Source organism: Silene latifolia, chromosome X (assembly GCF_048544455.1).
Source record: "Silene latifolia isolate original U9 population chromosome X, ASM4854445v1, whole genome shotgun sequence".
Lineage (NCBI taxonomy): Eukaryota > Viridiplantae > Streptophyta > Magnoliopsida > Caryophyllales > Caryophyllaceae > Silene > Silene latifolia.
This window is the reverse complement of record NC_133537.1, coordinates 208,519,729-208,528,441: the sequence shown is the minus strand read 5'-3', so window position 1 is coordinate 208,528,441 and position 8,713 is coordinate 208,519,729.

Here is an 8,713-nt window from a genome sequence, read left to right as displayed (position 1 = left end):
TCTTTGACCTCCTTCTCGTCGATGCCTTCCTTTAAGGCCTCACACCCTAGCACAATCCTTATATATCCTTTAGGTCTTAACCTTAGCTCCTATGCTTAACCTTAGCTCCTACGCACCTCCGGAAGCATCTCGAGAAGAAGTCTCAGGTATGATCTCTTCTTATGGCTGGCAAGCCTCCTTACGTAGTCTAATGGACTTTAAACGACCCTCCCCGATAGTCGACAGACTCTAAAATGTTCCCGACGACAGGTCCTTGGCTCAGACCCCTTGAGCCGCCTTGCGTCGCCATAGTCGTCAGGTTGTAATCTTCGATTGACCTGATGGCTATACTTTGACTTTCGCCTTGTCCAAGCCTCATTCAAAGTGGGAGCTCTGTAGATACCTCATTTCTGCACCTCTCGCAAACCACCCGGTGATGATTGGGCCGCATGTTTGGTACGCGGAACGATTTGTGACAGTTCGTAAGATTATCGTCAAGTGATTACTCAAATATTAATATCTACCTCTTAGTTGTCATCTACGTCCCGATACGGTCGTTTTGACAGTAATTAGAGTACATTCGGAGTCCGGGCCTAAAACCGTCTTCATTTTCTGATAACCGTTAAATCCCGAGTCAGAATGTTCTGGAATGTTCCGGATATTTCTATTCCATATTTCATAATTTTCATCCTTTGGTAAACAATTTCCCGTAACATTCACATAAGATATTAAGGAAAACCGAATTATTTCCGTCCTACCATAACTTAAACACAGAAATCTTTCTTCCGCAGGAGGAAACCCCTTGGGAACAGACGCAGCAGGTGCTGCGCCTCGTCCAAGAGACGCAGTGGCTGCTGCGCTTCTTCCCAGGTCCTATTCTGCGTAATTCTCGTATCTTTTTCATATCTTTCCGAGATTCACTTCCAAAGAGTCTCCGAAACCCTAATTCCTCCACGTGATTAGTATAAATAGGAGCCTTCGCTCCTCATATTTCTCACGCGAGTGTCCGCCCTTCTCTTCTCCCTTTGCATTCTAGACCTTTGTTCTTACTTTTTGGCGTCTACGTGCTTAAACATTCGACCACGTAAGCTCGGATCCTTCTGAGTACCAGCCTCGTTTGCATAACCGACCAATTTGACCAACTCCACATCAATCAACTTAATTAATCTAATCGTTTTCCTCTTACGAGGGCACTTTCTTTGCATTCGCATCGAGCATCACTAATCGATATCTTAGTCCTTCTCGTCTCGTCAACATGTAAGTCTGAGGGTGTATAATCTCTCTTTTGTTTATTGTATTTTAATTATTGTATCACAATTGTAAGGTTTATGTCGAAAATACCTCATTAAAACCGATTTCTAAACCATACTTTAAAACCTCTTTTTACGGATTTCCAGTAGACAAATTGTCGATAAAGGACGCAGCAACTGCTGCGCCTCTTCGAAGGAGCGCAGTTCCTGCTGCTCCTCTTCGTGAGGCTGCCGCAGTTCCTGCTTCCTTTCTTCTTCGTTCGTCCTCTGTTATTCGTCAAAATTCTTTTACTTGTTTCGTTTGTTTGTTAATTCTTCATCATGATAGCATATATTTCACATGTATATTTTAATCATCATCATTAACATGTTTTAATCATCATAAATCCGACCTAAATCCCTTATAATCCAATATTTGCGGGTTTTCGTCATTAAAATTCAATCCGGGTTGTAGAAATTCGATTTGTTCATATTGAGTTTCTGGAATTCATCGTTGGTATATTTGTATTTGTTTATCATCATATTCGTCATTAATCCATCATATCTAACCTATTTAATTGATTTAATTTGTTTAGTTTGTTAATATCTTTCACTCCTGTAATTAATCCATCTTATATTAATTCGTTTGCATTCCGTCTTATTCATGTTTTACTGTTTTTATGACCCATTCACATGTAAATAACCTGTTAATCACTTTCATCCGAGTAAATAACTTTAATCGATCATTAAATTCATCAATGAATATTAACAACACGGAATTCCGGCTTCACAGCCAATATTCAGGTCAGGAACAGACGCAGCAACTGCTGCGCCTAAACCAAAGGACGCAGCTCTGCTGCGCCTGTTCCGATTTTAATTCTGTCCCTGAACTCCGTTTTTGCCTTGACCTAGTTTATTTAGTTTACGTATAATTGATTATTATTCGTATTATCACCTTTTGTTTTGTCGTAATTCACTCTTTTATTCTTTTCCTCAAATTATCCGTTTTAAAGGTATTTTCGATATAAATCGCCTATCCCAATGTAATTATTGTAATTTTCTTTATTGCAATTTCCTATTGTATTTATCATATTTCTTGTATGATTTGTATGTTTTCATATGAAACTGAACATTAAATCCAACTTTGACATTAATTGTATGCTAAATTAATTGTTCACCGACTTAGTATTAATTCTCACATGCTAGGATTAAAACTTGGATGTTGCATTGCATGCATATAGCCGACGATATATCAAGTATGAATAACTTCCCTAATCATTAGTAGAGGCCGCTATCGAGGCGGGCGGGATTAGGTGTTCGATCAAAAGAGCTTTCTAATACGTACCCTCACCCCTTACTCCAGATCTCCGTGAACACCCGTGTTCATTGGCATCCACGAGAGTCGTTCTTGACATAGAATGCTATGGGTAACGATTGCTTAGTATTCATGTCTCTACTTTGTGTCTTGACATGACACGAGGTATTCGAACGGTTCCAATTTCCCATAAAAATTGGTGGCGACTCCATACAAAAATGCAAACGCTTGTTTCTCTTACAGCCCACGCAGGTGCTCCCCTCAGCTGGCGACCACCCCGTCCAACGTTGGTCCGTCTCGAGGCCTCCTCCTCCCCCTCAAGAACCTCCTCCTCAAAGACCTCGTCCTTAGCAGCCGTCACCGCAGCAGTAAAAGCCTACTCTAACGCCTCCTCAATCGAACGAGAAGGGTCAATAGCAGTATCCATGTCCATGGAAGCTCTCCCTGACGTAGAAGCTTCATCACCTGCAAAATTAAAGTTAATTTAGGCCGCGTCAAGTGACGACAAGCCTTAATTAGGGGATTTTCGAGTTTTCGGACCTCCGAAAATCGCTCTTTTCTCTCCATCTTTGGCAATTTTCCCACAAGCCCAGCCGTTCATGTGGTAATTTGGGTCAAGTCAAGCCTAAGTTGAAGCCTAGTCATGGGTTCGAGTCGGAATTTCGACAACATTTCGTTATAACGACGATTATGCCCTAGAAAGTGTCCTGAAAAAGCCGTCACAAATCAAAATTCTGAGATGATAGGAAGTTTACCCATCATACAAGGATTCCAAATATCAAGTTTCATCGCAAATGGATAATCCTAAGGCTATTTTCGATGCGATTTACGGTTTAGCTGTGAGATCGTCTCAATTTCACCCAAATGCTCAAAACTCAACGAAAATTCGAAACAAATACATGGTTATGATCCTTATACTACCAATTAGCCATTTATAAGTTGAATTTTGCAAGGCAAAATCATTTGGGGGAAAAGCCCCAAATTTTTGACATAGTTATGGTTGAAACCCTGATTTTGTCGGTCCAATTTGATCAATTATAGAAGATTAATGCAAGAATAATACACATACCTCGATTAGTCATGGCAAATGCGAGTTTTTGATCAAATTTTGATGAAACATAGTTGGAATTTGAGAGATTAATTAGAGAATTATGTTTCGAAATTATGAAATAAAACCTCTGTTTCATCGGGTTTTTACCCAGGAAAGCCACGCTTAGGAAAAGACGCAGCAGGTGCTGCGCCTCTTCAAAGGGACGCAGCTCTTACTGCGCCTCTTCCTCAGTTTCCTTCCATATGAATTTTCGAAGATTCGTTATGAGTTCGTTATTTTGTGGGCCCATCTTTGGTGCGCCTCTTCCTCGATGTCATATCAAATATTTGGTCCGTTTGACATTTATTCTTCGCCCGGACCCGTGTTTCCACGCTAGCTGCAAACTGTCGCCATATTTTTTACCAAGACCTTGCTTGTCACAACGAGTGAATATTCTCTGACAGGTGTTTCGGCGCACCTCTATTATGTTCCCCCAGCGAGAGTACACAGACAGACATTCCCTCTCGAGACATGGAGATCAGTTCCCGATTATGTTCCCCTAGCGAGAGTTCACGGACAGGCAATCGTCCCTCTCGAGACATGGAGATCAACATCGACCCCAAACTCTTCAGAAGTTTGTTTGAAGCTGACACAAGCAGATTTCTCCCAGCGGTTCCTTACTACGTCCTGCTGCCTCCTCCCAATATCGCGTTTTGTTTCCTCTGGAGTTTCAAGGAATTTTAGGTATGGTCTCTTCTTATGGCTGGCGAGCCTCCATACGTAGTCTAATGGACTTTAAACGACCCTCCACGATAGTCTACAGACTCTAAAATGTTCCCGACGACAGGTCCTTGGCTCTGACCCCTTGAGCCGCCTCGCGTCGCCATAGTCGTCTGGTTGTAAACTTCGATTGACCTGATGGCTATACTTTGACTTTCGCCTTGTCCAAGCCTCAGTCAAAGTGGGGGCTCTCTAGATACCTCATTTATCCACCTCCTGCAAAACAGCCGGTGATGATTGGGCCGAATGTTTGGTATACGGAACGATTTATGACAGTTTGTAAGTTTATCATCAAGTGATCGCTCAAACACTTATGTCAACCTCTTAATTTTCATCTACGTGCCAATACGGTCGTTTTGGCAGTAATTAGAGTACATTTGTAGTCCGGGTCAAAAACCGTCTTCATTTTCTAATACCCGAGTCAGAATGTTCTGGAATGTTCCGCATATTTCTATTCAATAATTTCTAATCTTTTAAGCTTTGGTAAAATATATCCCGTAATATTCACACAAAATATTAAGGAAATGAGATTAATCCGCTGTTCCATAATAGAAATGCGGAAATCTTTCTTCCGCAGAAGAAAACCACTAAGGAAAGGACGCAGCAAGTGCTGCGCCTCTTCCAACAGACGCAGTGCCTGCTGCGCCTCTTCCTCAGTCCTTTTTTGCGTATTTTCCGTATCGTTTTGAGATTCACTTCCAAAGTTTCTCCGAAAACCCTACTTCCTCCTTGTGATTAGTATAAATAGAGACCTTCGATCTCGCATATTTCTCACGCGAGTGTCCGCCCTTCTCTTCTCCCTTTGCATTCTAGACCACGTTCTTAGTTTTTGGCGTCTACGTGCTTGAACTTTCGACCACGTAAGCTCGGATCTTTCTAAGTACCAGCCTCGTTTTGCACGACCGACCAATTTGACCAACTCCACATCAATCAACATTAATCAATCTTATTCGTTTTCCTCCTAGAGGGCACTTCCGTCTACATTCGAGTCGAGCATCACTAAACGTAAACTTAGTTCATCTCGTTTCGTCAAGCATGTAAGTCTGAGGGTGTAAATCCTTCTATTGTTTATTGTTCTTTATTATCGTAATCAATATTGTAAGATTTATGTCGAAAGTATTCTTAAAATCGATTTGTAAAACCTTGTCTAAAAATCCTTTTTACGGATTATCAGAGGACAACCGTCGAGAAAGGACGCAGCAACTGCTGCGCCTCTTCGAAGGGACGTAGTACCTGCTGCGCCTCTTCGTGAGGCTGCCGTAGTTCCTGCTTCCTTTCTTCTTCCTTCGTCTTTGATAATTCGATTGTTTTGTTTTGTTTTCAATTGTTCATCTTTCTTTTAACTCGATAATTTGAACATAATAATTTTAACATGTAAATAAATCATCATTAATTAATCCATCATTAAATCCCGACTTAAATCCTTTATAATTCATATTTGCTGGTTTTCGTCATTGAAATCAATTCGGGTATTAGAGGTTCGATTTACTCATATTGAATCTCTGGAATTCATCTTTGATATACTTGTATCTGTTATTTACCGTCACCATCATTAATATCCTGTTTAGTCTAATTAATTTGATTAGTTTGTTAATTTGTAATTAATAATCTTATAAATCTTGTAATATTTTGTTCTAATTAGTTTCATTCATGCTTTATCGTTTTTATGACCTCAATCACATGTAACTAATATGATAATCACTTTCAACCGAGTCAATTATCCATTAATCAAGAATTAAAATCACCAATGAGCATTAACAAGTTGCGGTTCGGCTTATTGTTGCCTTTAACTCAACCAGAACAGACGCAGCGATCTGCGCGCTCTTCAAAGGGACGCAGCTCTGCTGCGCCTGTTCCCGGTTGACTTCTGTCTCTGAATTCCCGTTTCTTCTTTGACCTAGTTTATTAATTACGTGTTTAATTAACTATTACTCGTATTATCACCTAATATATGTTCGTTTATTCGTTTATTCTTTCTTTTCTAAAATTATCCGTTTTAAATGTGTTTTCGACATAAATTATTAAATCCGATGTAATTATTGTAATTTTCCTTTATTGTATTTTTATTGTATTTCTTTTATTGTATTGCTTGTATGCTCTCACATGTAATCGATCTGAAATTCCTACCTCGACATTATTGCATGTTAAATTACGTGTTAACCGACTTAGTATTAATTCACATATGCTAGGATTAATCTAATGGATGTTGCATTGCATGCATTTAAATCGACAATATATCGAGTATAGATAATTTCTCTAATCATTAGTAGAGGCCGCTATCAAGGCGGGCGGGATTAGGTGTTTGATCAAAAGAGCTTCCTAATACGTACCCTCACCCCTTACTCCAGATCTTTGTGAACATCCGTGTTCATTGGCATCCACGAGAGTCATTCTAGACATAGAATGCTAAGGGTGACGAGTGCTTAGTGTTCATGTCATTACTTTGTGTCTTGACATGATACGAGGTATTCGAACGGTTTTCAATTTTCCACAATAAATTGGTGGCGACTCCACAAATGCAAATAAACCAAGAGAGGAAAAGCTTGCTCTGCTTTTCGCCCCCGTGGGCCCGCGTCCACAGTTATCCCTACTCAACCTCCTGGTTGATAGTGTATTCATGAACACTTGTGATGAACCGTAACTGGGGAGCAGATTTGACAGTTACTTGAGTTAGCTGACTTGGGAGCTTAAGGGGATGCGTGAGGACTCTGCCAGTCTACCTAGGAGTCTAGATCATTTAATATATTAATCACTTATTTAATTCCGCAGCGAGTTGTATTATAATTATATATTGAGTTTAGTTGGTTTAATTTGTAATAAACATGTAATCGCTTAATTATATCTAAAGTACTTTGGTTTGTTGTACTTTGCTATTCACTACCTTGGGAAACCGAGATGGTAACGCTCTCATTTACTTGGGATGTCTTGCTAAAGGCTTCAAAATAAATGGGGGTGTTACACTTACTCGGCCGAGTAGGCTGTCGAGTGTGCTGTGGTTGGGTTCTGGAACGTCAGTACTCGACCGAGCATGTTGGTACTCGGTCGACTACATCAAGTATTCGGTCGAGTAACCGGTCTGATGGGTTAAAATCTGCGGTTTTGATTAAAATAGTTGAAGAAGTATATAAAGGCGTGTTAACAGTTTTTTAATCATTCTTTTAAAATCTAAACTACGTATAACTTGTCCAACTATTCTAAGCACTTCTAGGGCTAGATTAAAGGGTTTTACATCTTTTGTTCGCGTCGATTTCATCGGTAAGCATCATACTTTTGTTATTATTGTCATGTTGTTATTGATAAACCCTTATCGGATTTATTGGGGGGTTTAGGGTATATTTTGATTGTATGATGTGGTTATAGGTGATGAGTTAGTAGAGGAGCCTTTCCGATTGATTGCTGTGGTTGATTGGATTGCGAACAAGGTAGGGTTTCCCTACTCAGTTGGCTGTATGATTGATTTATTGCTTGTAATTAATTGTTGGTATATTATCTTTGACTGGAATTGATGGAAGTTGATTGGATTGTGTTGTTGGTTGGTTTATTGTTTTGGAAGCATGACGGGAGATGGTTCCATCCCCATGTTTTCCCCTTGTGACTCTCGTTACAAGGGGGATATGCACATTAAGGAGCTGGGATCGCTCATTGCGATGAGCGGGGCTTAGGTGGTACGGCTGTAGTCCCCACTAGCGGTGTGGGTTACCTGTTGCGATGGATAACCTGGCAGGGTTATACATTTTAGTATGTAGTCCGCGATTAGAAATTATTGAAGTTGGATATGGACTGATGGTGTTATTGTATTAGTTTTCGTTGCATATATTTATTTTGTTATACAGTTGACTGACCCCGTTTTATGTTTTCTAAACTATGGTGATCCATTAGGGGATTGTGAGCAGTTGACTAGCAGGTGATGGATGTTGAGATAGCTCGCGGGACATGGATGGGCGGAGTCATCACTTGTTGTGTCGATTAGTTGTAGCAGAGTATAGTTTTATTACTTTTGGATTTGGTTATACTGTTTTGAAGTTTGAGACTTGTATACCTTTTTATTCAAGTTGATTTAATAAGAATTGTTTCGTTATGGTTTCTATGATGCTTACTACCACGGGTAACCGAGATGGTAGCAACTTTATATGCTAAGGTGGTGCTTGGTAAGACACTTTGGTATATGGGAGTATTACAAAGTGGTATCAGAACTAGGTATTGGATCCTAAAACTAATGAAAAAAATGAACATAGGGCGTCTAATAAAATAAACCCTGGTAGAAATTGTTTGGAGCTACCGCAAACGTTTGGAGACGTCCTAAGACCACACTATCGCCCTTATAAGTTCGAACCGGTCACTACGGGTTGTGTTATTGGGATCGGTGTATGATTATGTTAT